Genomic DNA, 13,695 nt, shown 5'->3' with positions numbered 1-13,695 from the left:
TTAGTTATATTTTCCTTTAGCCATCATTTAGGTTAATTTATTCTTTTGATCATATATAATAAACCAATCCCTCCCAATCCATTAATATTCTTATTGATCTCTGTGAAGTTCCTCTAATTTATTGGCATCTTTCTTGTAACATAGCATCCAGAATTGCACATGATATTCTAGCAGTCTCATTGTGGGTAAGTATTAGCTTTATTGGCTACCATATAGGAAAGTTAAGGGGACCCTACACTTTCTGAGCTGCAACAACTTCAAGGTTAGATGATCTGAAATGTAATTTCTTAAATGTCCTTGATCTTTTGGTCACCTGATGAATCAAGTGGCTTCTGTTTTACCAAATCACTTCAAACTCCATAATATGTACTATCCCAAACCTTGTGCTTCTACCCATAATCTTCAAATGTGGGTAGTTACTCCACTGCCTATAGACCAGTAATTAAGGCAGCCTAAAGTTGTAAATTTTCTAATATTTCTTTAATCTTTTTGTCTTCTGTAACAATGAAGGCAGGACTCTGGGGCTAATATTAAAGTATAAAATACTGTCCTGCAGTTTTCGGAATGAGCAGCCACTCCAGCTGAAGCTAATAAAGAATGAATAAGTTTAGGTTTTTGCTTTCAATAGAACACAAGTTGTATGTCCTTAAAAAGGAACATGTGGGAAACTTGTGTGATGTTTGTTTTTATTTTCTAATGGGACTTTGAAACATGACTTGATTGTTCAGACTTAAAGATTCATGAACCACTTCAGTACCAGACAAGTATTTAAAACAACACAAGGATTTGGTGTTCATGTTCTGGTTGATAAACCCAATTCAGTTTTTAAAATGGTGTTGTCTTGGAAAACCAAATTTAAACACAGTTGAACATGAATTGAGGTAAAGGGACTTCATAAAATCTGCAGACTTCATAAAATCATTGTCACAGTCTATTCTATTCTATATGCTCATTACCAGGGTATCTGAGCACCTTCCAGTATGCATTTAGTGATGTGTCTGAGGGGAGGTCTGCACTGGAGCTGGAAGGTGTAAATTCCAGTTCAAGAAGAGATACCCGCATTAACTCCGATCAAGCTAAAAATAGAAGCGTAGCTACTGTGGCATGAGCAGTGTCACGGTCTAGTCACCCCAGTACGGGTCTCGACCAGGATTGTACTTAGGGTCGCTAGCCCCTCCCATCACTCATACTGCTGCCTATATACTTCTGTTTCAATCAGAGCTAGTGCAGTTATATCTCCTCAAGCACTTTCCAGCCCTTGTATAGACACATCCTGATATCTGTCTCTTGTGGCTTATTTTCTCATCTTCTACCCAGCGAAAGAATTGTGTATGCAGTGGAGTGTTTTGGTTTACAAAGTTGTTTTTTTTAATGTCACTTTGCTATGTGATTATGTTAGAGAAGGCAGGGTGAACAAATGCACCTGGCACTTGGAGTGTAAGGTGGAGAGGTTTATGATGGTCCTTCGTTTCTGGGGCAGTTCATTCCACAGTCTGACCAACCCCAGGAAAGTTCTGTCTCTCTCACAGATGAACCTTCCTCTTACTGGCAAGAGTTTCATTGTGCCAGCCAGAGGAGCAGAGTCGGCAACCCTGCCTTCAGCCCAGAGTACTACGTGATCTTATAGGTCAAAACTCTTCTATTCACTTCTATTCACATTCTATTCAGTGCATTTGCAAACCCACACTCCTATTCTCAGTTACACATATGTGTCTGGGTAATACTCACCGGGGAGGAGGAAAGGAAGGCAGCACTGTCTCTTGGAAGTCTAGAGACTGGGATTCTGTTCCCAGCTCTGAGCTGTTGTGTGACCTTGAGCAAGTCACTTCCTCTCTCTGTACCTCTCTTCCTCTTCTCACCCTTTGTTTCATCCATTTAGACTTCAAAGTGTCCAGGGGCAGGGTGTGTCTCTATGGCTACATCTACACTGGGAGGTGTAATTCTCAGCTTTCCTACATTCTCGCACTAGCTCTCATTGAGCTAGAGCGCTAAGAATATTCGTGTAGCCGGGGCAGCGACAAGTGGTGACATGGGCTAGCAATGCTTTAGTACAAACCTGCCTGAGCCCAGTGGATAAGTACTCAGGGCAGCTAGTCCACGCCACTGCTAGCTGCCGCCAGTGCTACCCCAGCTACTACTATCGTTTTTAGCACACAAGCTCGATGAGAGCTAGTGTGAGTATAGACATACCCTATATGGTTGTGCAGTGGCTAGCAAATCGGGCCCTATCTCAAGGGGGGCATTTAGTCACCATTGTAATAATATAATTCTCGTTGTTGTTGTTGTGGTCATCATTACAGTCAAATCGGGTGAGTAGATTTTGTCTGTTAGTCTATTTTAATGGGGACAAACTCTCCTTGCAGCTTTGCCTGAGTGAAGAATGATTTAAAACCCTAGTGAGAGCCTTTGGGATTTGGCCCATGATGCATTTGCAAGGCTTGTTAAAATAATGGGCATTTAATATTGCCATATATCTACAAAGTCCTGTACAAACCTTAACTAATTGGTAGAAAATACTGAATAACTACAACATTCTCCTGCTCTAATGCAGTGATCGGGGATTAACTCGAGTAGGAAGGATTCCAATGAGAAAAGAATAAGTATGTCTGTGAGATCAGTATTTCAATTTTCCGCCCTACTAACTAGGTTGATTCACTAGTCAGTGTAACCATATCTGTGATGTCTGTCATTAGGAGACGTTTTCCAGCAGTTTTATTCTGTGGCTGTCAGGCTGCTGTTATCTGGATGATCTTGGGGAAAAATATGAATTTTTTTTTTTTAACTCTGCATTTGTGTATCCGCTGACCTAGTTTTCGAAGCCAACACTCTCAGCAGCCATCTGTAGCCCTGCTGGTGCCAAGTAACGAAAATAACATTCTAAAGTAATATTCCCAATGGGTGATTTAAGGTTTTTACAAGTAGCGGTTGGTATTTGTGTTTGCAGCATTTTACCCTCATTTTGAGTTCTGCTTTCTTGAGCATACATTAAAGCAGGTTACACAGCCAGGTGTGCATAAGATTTTGAGTGTTATGGGGTAATGAAATAAATCTTGAATAGAGTACTTATTGGATTATCTTTTTCTTTCTTTTATTTTCACAATTTCTCCTGTTATGTGCCCATCTGGCCTGTTAATTCTCTTTACCTGCTCCTTTTTCACTTTATGCTTGATTAAAATCTTCTCCATCAGGCTGGGTAGCAACCAGTTTGTTGTGTGTGAAGTTGAAGGAGGAAAAATTTTCAATGTTGTTAGGAGTCATTTTGACTTAAAATTTGGCTGACATGTCTATAATTATTGAAAACTTAACAGAGGTGACTGAAATAAAGAACAGAATAAAGAACTACCTCAGTGCAAAGTGCTAGTACTGTGGGCAAAATCTCTTCTCTTAGATCAGTTGTACACCATGATTGCACATTCTACGCTCCTTCCACCAATGGATGTCAGTGTCATTCGAAGTAACACAGTAGGAGTGCAGAATACATACGAAAGATGTACAGTTCAGGTAATAGATTTTATAGTGTAGACTGAAGAGGCAATTTTTGGCCTGTTGTAATACTGCCATATCACCTTGTGGTGCTGTGATCCTGTCAGAGTTCACAAAGTAAGCATGCATTGTTGCCAGCTCTTGCAATTTTGATTGCAAACTTTCATGTGTTTTTTCTTAAAGCCTGAGTTGCAGGAATGAAAAGATTGCCTGAGAATCTTGGCTTTCATTTTTAAAAAAAATCTACTTTTTAGCTGTCACAATCAGAGAGAAGCTTGAAAACGTGAAGCGAGCGCACCCCAAAGGGTCAGAAACCCTAAGTCAAATAAAAAGAACCTAAAATATATTACTCTTACAAAATCTCATGTGTTTTTAAGCAAATCTCTTGATCTTTAGGGCCTGACCCACGATTTTTGAGCCCTTGGGGTTGACAATTCTGAGCATGGTTCACTGAGGTGGGTTCATCTCCCAGGAATGCCAAGCTGCTGCAGGAAACAGTGCTGATGACTCAAAAGGTGGAGGTACTCCCTCTGAATTGTTACTAAAAACCAATGCTTGTGCAGAGTGTTAGCAGGTTCTGTGTGGTGGGAAGTACTGTCTTTTTAGGATAAGATGCAAGACAGACACCTTGACCATTCGTGGTCGTTGAAGATGCTGTGACAGTTTTTGTAAGAGCAGGGGAATGGTTAGTGTCTGCATCCTAGGAAGTCATTCTTCTTCACTTCCTGCCCTAAACAACGATATGATAAACTGCACTCTATCTTAGAGATGGCTGCATTTCAGGAGTGACTGAAGTGATACTATGTAACTCTTACTGACTGGAGCTAACACACAGACGTTATGGGCTTTACTTGTTAATACCTGTGAAACACGTTTCCATCCTTGGGTGAAAAATATTTGAGAAGTGCCAGAGTCTTTTTTTATGTTTTTTTTTTTTTTTTAAATAGGCAATTAGGGCTGTCAAGCAATTAATCACACTGTTAAACAATCATAGCATACCATTTATTTAAATATTTTTGGATGTTTTCTACATTTTCAAATCTATTCAATTATAACCCAGAATACAAAGTGCTCACTTTATATTTATTTTTTATTACAAATATTTGCACTGTAAAAAAACAAAAGAAATAGTTTTCAGAGTAGCAGCCGTGTTAGTCTGTATTCGCAAAAAGAAAAGGAGTACTTGTGGCAACTAACCAAACCTGGATTTGTGCTGGAAATGGCCCACCTTGATTATCATACACATTGTAAGGAGAGTGATCACTTTAGATAAGCTATTACCAGCAGGAGAGTGGGGTGGGGGGAGAGAAAACCTTTTGAAGTGATAAACACCCATTTTTTCATGGTCTGTGTGTATAAAAACATCTTCTGTATTTTCCACAGTATGCATCCGATGAAGTGAGCTGTAGCTCACAAAAGAAATAGTGTTTTTCAGTTCACCTAATACAAGTCCTGTAGTGCAGTCTCTTTATCAGGAAAGTTGACCTTACAAATGTAGAATTAGGTACAAAAAAACCTGCATTCAAAAATAAAACAATGTAAAACTTTAGAGCCTACAAGTCCATTCTGTCCTTTTTTTTTGTTCAGCCAATCGCTCAGACAAATCAGTGTGTTTACATTTGCAGGAGGAGATAATGCTGCCTGCCTCTTGTTCACAATGTCACCTGAAAGTGAGAACAGGCATTTGCATGGCACTGTTGTAGCTAATGTCGCAAGATATTTATATGCCAGATGTGCTAAAGATTCATATGTCCCTTCATGTTTCAACCACCATTCCAGAGGACGTGTCCATGCTGATGACGGGTGCTGCTCGATAACGATCCAAAGCAGTGCGGACCGACATGTTCATTTTCATCATCTGAGTCAGATGCCAGCAGCAGAAGGTTGATTTTCTTTTTTGGTGGTTCAGGTTCTGTAGTTTCCACATGACAACATCCTGTGAGGTAGGAAATTCTGTTCCTCTCTGAGTGATTGCCCATGTCCATTCCACTGTAGGTGTGTGCACATCCTGTGCACAGTTGCTGGATATTTTTTTCCCCTCAGCAGCATCCATCAGGGTAGCATGAGCATCCTCTGCGGCCTCACACTACTGTGCAAAGGTATAAGGGTCGGAGCTGCCACTGAGCCCCCGAAGTTCCTTCTTACCCCCTGTGATGGTGGTTGGAGCCTGTGTTTTTGCAAGCACCCATTTTTTGTCTAGTTTAGAGCATGTAAAGCTATATTTAGAAAGTTAGGTTTTAGTTTTTAAGACTTTTTGGTTTCCCCAGTTCCCAACTGTGTACCCGTGCTAGGGTCATGCCTTGGTCTCCAGGTTTCAAGGCTTGTCTCTCTTGCAGCAGACCTGTGCCTGTGAGTGATCTGCACCCCTCCTGTCTTAAATGCCTGGGGGAATCACGGGTTAGTGACAGATGTCACATTCATAGTGGTTTTAAGCCCCATCCCAAAAAGGACAGAGCAGCCAGGCGCAAGTTCCTTTTCATGGAGGCAACACTTTGTCCACCCTCAGAGCCTCCCTGCTCACAGAGGGCGCTGAACAAACTGGAATCTATGACCAGTGCTCCCCTTCGTTCCATTCAGAGAGGCTGTTCTCCATCCCTGGTGCTGGAAGAAAAGCACTGAAATACAGTAACTCCTCACTTAAAGTTGTTTCATTGTTACGTTGCTGATCAATTAGGGAACGTGCTCGTTTAAAATCGCTCAATGCTTCTGTTTGGCAGCCGCCTGCTTTGTCCACTGCTTGCAGGAAGAGCAGCCCTTTGGAGCGAGCTGGTGGGGGCTTGGAACCAGGCAGCCCCCCGATCAGCTCCCCGCTCCCTTAAGTTCCCTGTGCAGCAGCCGCCCAGCAGGCTACCAATCGCTGGCAGTTCAGCTGTCCCTCCCCGCACTGCTGTGTGCTGCTCTTGCCCTCTGCCTTGGTGCTGCTCCCCAGAGCCTCCTGCTTGCTGTGCGGGGGAGCGGGGGGCCTAATGTCAGGGTGTTCCTCTGCTCCTGGCGCCCGCCCCCCCTCCCCCCGCTTACCCCATCTCCATAGAGTCAGGGGGACACGACAGGGCTCAGGATGGAGGGAGCTTGCTGGCAGCGGCTGCTGTCTCAACTTGCTGATCTACTTAAAAAGGCAGTGTACGTAGAGTGGGGTCGGCATACTTAAAGGGGCAATGTGCATCCATCTCTCTCTCTCTCTCTCTCTCTCACACACACACACACACACACACACACACACACACACACACACACACACACACACACACACAGAGGTAGGGTGACCAGCATAGCAAGTGTGAAAAATCAGGATGGGGGTGGGGGGTAATAGGTGCCTATGTAAGAAAAAGCTCCAAAAACCAGGACTGTCCCTATAAAATCAGGACATCTGGTCACCCTACACACAGGGTGGGTGTTTCTGTCTCCGTCTGCCATGCTGTCTCCCCTCCCTCCATTTGTGCTGCCTTGTAGAGTATGAGGCTACATTAACAACAATGTGTTAACCCTTGAGGGCTCAGCCTACTGCTAGTTCATCGTTTAACAGTAAGAACAACGGGGAGTCTTGTGGCACCTTAAAGACTAACAAATTTATTATAGCATAAGCTTTTGTGGGCTATGACCCGCTTCTCCATACATCTGAAGAAGTGGGTCATAGCCCACAACAGCTTATGCTCTAATAAACTTGTTAGTCTTCAAGGTGCCCCAGGACTCCTCATTGGTTTGGCTGAAACAGACTAACATGGCTACCCCTCTGACATTTAGCAATAAGGCATTCCCTGGGAAATATCCCACCCTCTGACTCCACCACCTCAACCAAGCTTCACAATCATCATTGTGTGTACAGTATTAAATTGTTTGTTTAAAACTTATACTCTGTGTGTGTGTGTTATATATGTCTTTTGTCTGGTGAAAAAAAATTTCCCTGGAACCTAACTCCTCCCTATTTACATTAATTCTTACGGGGAAATTGGATTCGCTTAACATCGTTTCACTTAAAGTCGCATTTTTCAGGAACAGAACTACAGCGTTAAGTGAGGAGTTACTACAGCTGTAAAAATCTGGCCATAAGTGACATACTGAAGGGCACCTAGAAGCTCATGGCAGGACAGAGAATTGAACCCAGCTCTCCCAAGACCCAGCATGGTGCCAGACTACTGATCTATCCATCTTCCCTGACTGGGGGATAGACTGTCAGTGTATACTCCTGAAAAGCTTTCAGAAGAGAGATTTTAAAACTATAAAATGATGCGCTCCACCTCTGTGTTTTCCAGCTTTGGTTGTTGGGTATATTATTCCTTTTTTCAGTCAGGAAGGTCCAGAAGTAGGACAGGCCTTTGACCCAGATCTCAAAGGTATGTAGGCATCTAATATCATTGATTTCAGTGGGAGTTAGGCAGCTAAATAGCTTTGAGGATCTGGGTCTTTGTGTCTGCAAAGCTTTGACAAGTCAGTCATCCCTTTTGTAGGTGCTTGAAAATTACTGGTAATAAATTGTGGCTGTTTGGAGACAGATTTATGGTAGTTTGTGACTTATTTTATTTTTTTAAAAGAGCCTGGATTGCTGCTTCCAGAAAAATCTCAAATTAACAAACCCAGGGCTGTAATCAGGAAGTTCCTATATGCCCTTTACACTCAACAGACAGGCAGTTTCAGAGGTCAGCATGATTTACGCATCAAAATAACCCACATCCTCTGCCTGCTTTTTCTCTTCACTAAACTATAAACAGCGTTCTCAATCTTTACTGTAGTGACTTCACCATCGCCTGCTCAGAGAATGTGGTGAAGTCAATTTAAAAACAAGACCAGAATTGCTCCAGGGAGCCCTTTATAAAAAATTAAATCTAGCCACAAAGGGGGTGAACGTTTAAAGGATGTTTAAAAAGCTTTTCCAGTTTTCCCTTGACATTAGTGCTTTTCACAAGTTGAGCCTTATTGCCCAGGAGGTTCTGTAATTAACCATTTGACAGTTCAAGTAGGAGTGATAGTGCTACTGGATTGGCTATTTTGGGTTATTTTATGAATGGCCTCTACCTAAAAGTGTGACACTTTTATCCTGTTAGAGTAGGAGCCTATATTGTGTAATATAGTGCTGGACTGGAATTGTTTTTCTTTTGTATAGCTCTTGAGTGAATCTATGCACTGGCTGTGGAAAATTAGGGTTTTACTGCAGAGGTTCTGATTTAATCAAGCTTCCAACTGCATTCCTTCCATACAGTTTTACAAACAGTAAACTTAAAAGGCAAACCATAGAGGGTAGCTATTATGTTTCCCGAGAGCATCCTGTCCTGACATTATATACAGTCCCTTGCCCTTCCTCCCCACCCCTCATCCCAGAGAGTAGCACATTCTTCTTAGCTGAGATGAAATACTGTCAGTTGCATTTAATCAACTCTCAGCTAGTAATGCTTCCTGTGGCTGCCTTTGAACCCTGCCTTGGAAAAAAATTCCTGAACCCCAAGACTGTTGGCTGGCTTGGTGCAGCCTCCTCCTAAGAAAACCATAGGACAAGGGTGGTAGATCTTCAGAGTCTTCTCTCTGGAGTGACAAAGGACCTGAACACGACATCACAGGGAGTAACTACATTTCTATGGGAAACAAATAGGACCACTGCATACTAGCTCCCGATGAGTGTTCCTTCCAGCTGCTGCTTCTGATTTGTTCCCAGGTTCATGGAAGTTTTCAGTTCTGTTCACCCAGCAAAGCAACATATAGTGCAGGAGTTATGATCACTGGTCAAATGGATGGCCAAAAATGAAACTCGAATTAATAATTGACTAGCAAGATAATGAAATAACTGTGGTTGCTGTTTGCTTTCCTTTCCTTTCCAATGCAGCACCAACACCAAGCATGGTGGAAGGTAATCAATCAAAGAACAGTTTCCACTTGTTGAGCAGATAAATTACAGAAGAAAATGGCTTCAGAATGTGGATGGTATTTAATCTCTATGAACTGCATAGTGCTGTACTGTTTATATGAGACGTCCAAGTCACATGGTAGCGTAGGAAGCCACTTCCCTGACACCTATCTGAATCCCATTGAAAGATGTGTTGAGTACTGTTTTTAGAATTTCTCAGCCATCGTCTTTCAGATCTTTCCAAAGGCTGAACCTGGAATATGACCCTAATGTGTTACCTCAGTATTTTGAAGTGAAAGACTGGAGGTTATAAATATGAACAATCTAGATTCCTTGGAACCAAAGGTTCAAAGCCTGAGAGGGTTAATTCAGTCCATTGACCCGCCTTTGGTGAATAATCAGATACCAGTGTAGTGTGTGTGAGTATTTTAGATGGCTCCATCTTGTCTAATCTCTCTATTTAGAATGCATCAATCACTATGATATGTACATCCCTATCTGTTTTGTGCAGACACTGAATAACAGAAAGTGGAGCTGCAGTTACTCCGTGTTGCCCAGTGTCTCATTTGCTGTGAATCTGGGCAGAGTGTAGATTCAGCTGATCCAGGGCCTAAGAGATTCCTTCTTAGTCTGTGCGAGAAAGTGGTGGTTCTGTGAGGCCATAAAGTGAAAAGGTTTGGGGGCCCCTGTGATGCTACCCTAGGAAGGACAGAGTAATGGGGTAATTACAGAGACATTGCAACAGAAGGACAGAGTGAGGAGAATGGGAAAAGGAAACTGTGTTTTCTGTAGAAGTACATTATCCATACTACCCATTGAGGAGTAACTTGGCTCTCTGATTACCTCCTGTGTGCCTGCTGCCAGAATCCATTTGCTATCATTCAAAGAGAGCTTTGCTGGGGCTGCCCACAGGAAAACAGATCAAGGGGCAGGAAACACTTTTTGGAAACTATTAAAACCACATTTTGAAGTGTTTTGCCTGAAGAGCAAGGCTGACGTTAGGGGCATGCAATCACAGGAGGCATCACCCACTTGGGGGCAGAAGCTGTTGATGACAAGAGTCTTGACCTTTTTCACTGGAAAACATGTGACAGTGACAAATGATTGGACTAAATCTACAAGGCTAGAATGAAATTTACCAGAAAAAATTAAACTTCAGAGTTGTTGAAACCGACACTGTTTCATGAACCCAAGACTGCAGGGAACAATCCTGTGCACAAGGTGGAGAAAGATGATCTGATAGGGCATTTCTATCTCCTATATTGCTCAGGCTAGTACAGATGCAGGAGCTCTGCTTGCAGGTTTTTATCACTGAGGGTCATCTCATGCCTGCAGGGCTGGGCCCAAATCTGAGAGTATGCATTTATTTGCATGATAAAGGGAATCAAGGTACAAGATAAATAGTGAAGAGAAGGTCTTGCAGCTGAGGCATATGAGTACTTTTTTGAAACTTTCTATAAAACAGGTTAAATGTGGAGGCCATGCCCAAAGGAACCCCCAAGGGCTTATTACACTGTGGGTTAAAAACACTTTGTTTTGTGTGGAGACCAATTCATCAGTGCCCTATGGCACCTTTGTAGCTGGCTGTGTCCTCGCAAGTCAGGCTGCAATGCAGCTATGTAGTCCCCCTGGGGAATTAACCCCAGTATAAGTAGCCTCTCTGGTAAGCACTAAGCTGGTTTTGCAACCTCCCCAGGAACCACTGCCTCAAGAGATGTGCTGGGGGCAGGGGGAGATGTGGCTGGGGAATTCCTATGCCTCAGCTATTGCCTAAAGAAAAGGAGTACTTGTGGCACCTTAGAGACTAACCAATTTATTTGAGCATAAGCTTTCGTGAGCTACAGCTCACTTCATCGGATGCATTCAGTGGAAAATACAGTGAGGAGATACAAGTACTCCTTTTCTTTTTGCGAATACAGACTAACACGGCTACAACTCTGAAACCAGCTATTGCCTAGTTGCTGCAAGGAACAATGAGAACTGAGCTATAAATTAGGGCAGCTTCAGGATGAGGGAAGCGCAGTTTGCCTGCCCGCTTGTCCCTGCACTAGCGCACAAGAGGAATTCAGCTCGTAGAAAATCCAGCTCCAGGAAACATTGTTTTTAGTTGAAACTATCTGAGAATTACCCTTTGTAGTGTTTGAGCAGCTGGAAAAATAAAGGTGAATGCAAGTTCGTCAGAAGTAACTTGGTAAATTTGGAGAAGAAGAATTTTGAAAATGTACATAAAAATGTTTCAAAAAAAGTAGGGAGGGCTTATTATCTTGCAAAGTCTAGGCATTGAAATGGCAGGCGGAGGGTGATATTTTCCATTTTATAGGTTGGTTATGCAGTGATGACACCTGAATTGTCTTCTCACATCTGCCACTGATTTACTGTGTGATCTTGGGGATTACTTTCTCTCTGCCTGAGTTTCCCAATCTCTAAAATAGGGATAATAATAGCTCCTGACCTCACAGGGTATAGTGAGGCTAAATTAATGGTTGTAAAGTCCTTTCAGATGCTTAGACAGAAGCTGCTACAGCGGTGTAAAGTATTACCGGGAGTGAAATGTCTTGGGTTGCCTCTGAGATTAATTTGTAAACCACATGAATGGATGAATGAGATTTCCCCTACCTCTATCTACTGAAAAACCCATAGCTTCTAAGAAGCAGGGCAAGGCCAACTGGCTAGGCTTTGGCTAAGTCACGCAGTCTGCCTTATTATTGCAAGTCTCCAGCGAAGCTCCAAAATCACATTGCAACAAACCTACATTTCTCTCACAGACATCTCTGTCCCCCATCCACCACATTTTAAAATTGTATTTAATTTTATTTTTTACTTTACTGTTCTGTCTGTCTAATCCTGGTTTCCAGTTATAGTCAGTGCTGCAGAGTTATTTGCAGGCTGCAGCCTGTTATTAAACCTGCATTGTCCTATCGAATTGATATTCTCATAGTAGATTTAACTAGTGGAACACTTTGTTTCATTTGTTCTTGTGGAAACCACTGATAGGAATGTGTAGCAAGAGATTAGGTAGAAGTGATTATGAAGTTTACAGAACTGAGGGATGTGGGAAAATACATTCCTCTGACAAGTATTGTACTCAGGTACCATTCTATTGTAATGTGTGTGTGTGTGTGTGTGTATCTGGGTTTGGGTTTGGTGGTTTTGTTTTCTTTCTCTACTGAATGTTCAGAGGACATTGGATAATTACACTAGTTTCTTGTCCAAGTACATTTATAATGATGTTTAACAACTGGAGGAAATACACTGAAGAAAGAGAGACTTTGGAAAGGGGTAGTTGTCAAAACAGTGAGGTTGTTAGTAAGCCATTAGTTTCCATTAGGCACTAAATGTGATTATTTAGTTAATGTTTATTCATTGCTCTTAATGTGTACAAATCACTATATAAGTGCTCAGTATTATTGTTAATAATTGCATTTTGTAGGCTGGCAACTTGGCTTTGAAAGAACAAGTCAAATACACTTGTGTGGCTACCAAATTATACAAAACGTGTCTTGTAGTTAAAGAACAGGACTGGAAGGAGGGAAAGCTACCCAGTCATGCTACAATTCTCTTTCCAATCATGCTGTAATTTCATGCTGTGGCATTGGGAAAGTTGCTAAGGCCCAGATCCACAAAGGGATGCTGAGCATCACAACCCCTAATGTTTAGGTACAGGAAATCACTGAAGCAACAAAGAGATCCACAAAGCCTGAGTTAGGTGCCTGGGGTCCCAGTATAATGAATGAGGAGAGAGAGAGAGGGGGCCTTATAGCCTGATCCACAAAACGAGCCAGTGGGAGACGCCAGCCAGAGAGGTGTAAACTAAACCCTGCCCCTGTCTCTGAGATAGGTGCCTATGGCCCAGCTGCAGGGAGACACCAATCTCCGCTAGCGATCTACAGTGGGGAACCCCTCTCCTGGAGTCAGGTAGCTAAGTCATTTCATGTGAGAATGAGTTGAGCACCAGCCTCACATCGTTATAACTTTTAGCTCAGTGGAGAGAGAACTCACCTGGGATGTGGGAGACCCAGGTTTACTCGCCCGCAGGGCCGTCCTTACCCATATGCAAACTACGCAGCTGCGTAGGGCACCAGGAAATGTTGGGTACCAAATTGCCCCAAATTTCTTAGTGCCCTACGCAGCTGCGTGCTGCTCCAGCTCCAGCAGCCAGCCTGATTCCCCGGTCGGCTAAGCCAGCCAGGAAAGCTGCCCCTGCTCCTGCTCTGCCCCCACGCCACCTCTTCCCACCCCTGCTCTGCCTCAGCCCTGCCCCCACTCCTCCCCTTCCCCTGAGGGACGTCCCGGGGGACTGCAGCAGGGGTCGGGTGCGCCCTGCACTCATGGGGTGGTGGGAAGTGGAGCGACCTGGCCCCAGCCCAGCCCCGCTCTGC

At 43.1% G+C, this 13,695-nt stretch overlaps 1 protein-coding gene and 1 non-coding gene across 9 annotated transcripts in view; one reads left to right on the top strand and one right to left on the bottom strand.

The window, feature by feature from the left end:
• Window positions 1–13,695, bottom strand: part of LOC102933963 — a 68,850-nt gene that overhangs the window by 1,672 nt on the left and 53,483 nt on the right. The gene's annotated exons all lie outside the window — the stretch shown is intronic.
• The window catches only part of SHROOM1 (shroom family member 1), a 91,240-nt gene that overhangs the window by 27,296 nt on the left and 50,249 nt on the right, over window positions 1–13,695 (top strand). The gene's annotated exons all lie outside the window — the stretch shown is intronic.

The sequence above is a fragment of the Chelonia mydas genome, chromosome 8 (genome assembly GCF_015237465.2).
Source record: "Chelonia mydas isolate rCheMyd1 chromosome 8, rCheMyd1.pri.v2, whole genome shotgun sequence".
NCBI classification, from domain to species: domain Eukaryota; kingdom Metazoa; phylum Chordata; order Testudines; family Cheloniidae; genus Chelonia; species Chelonia mydas.
The sequence above is the reverse complement of the archived record's forward strand: the minus strand, read 5'-3'. Positions and strand labels throughout refer to the sequence as shown.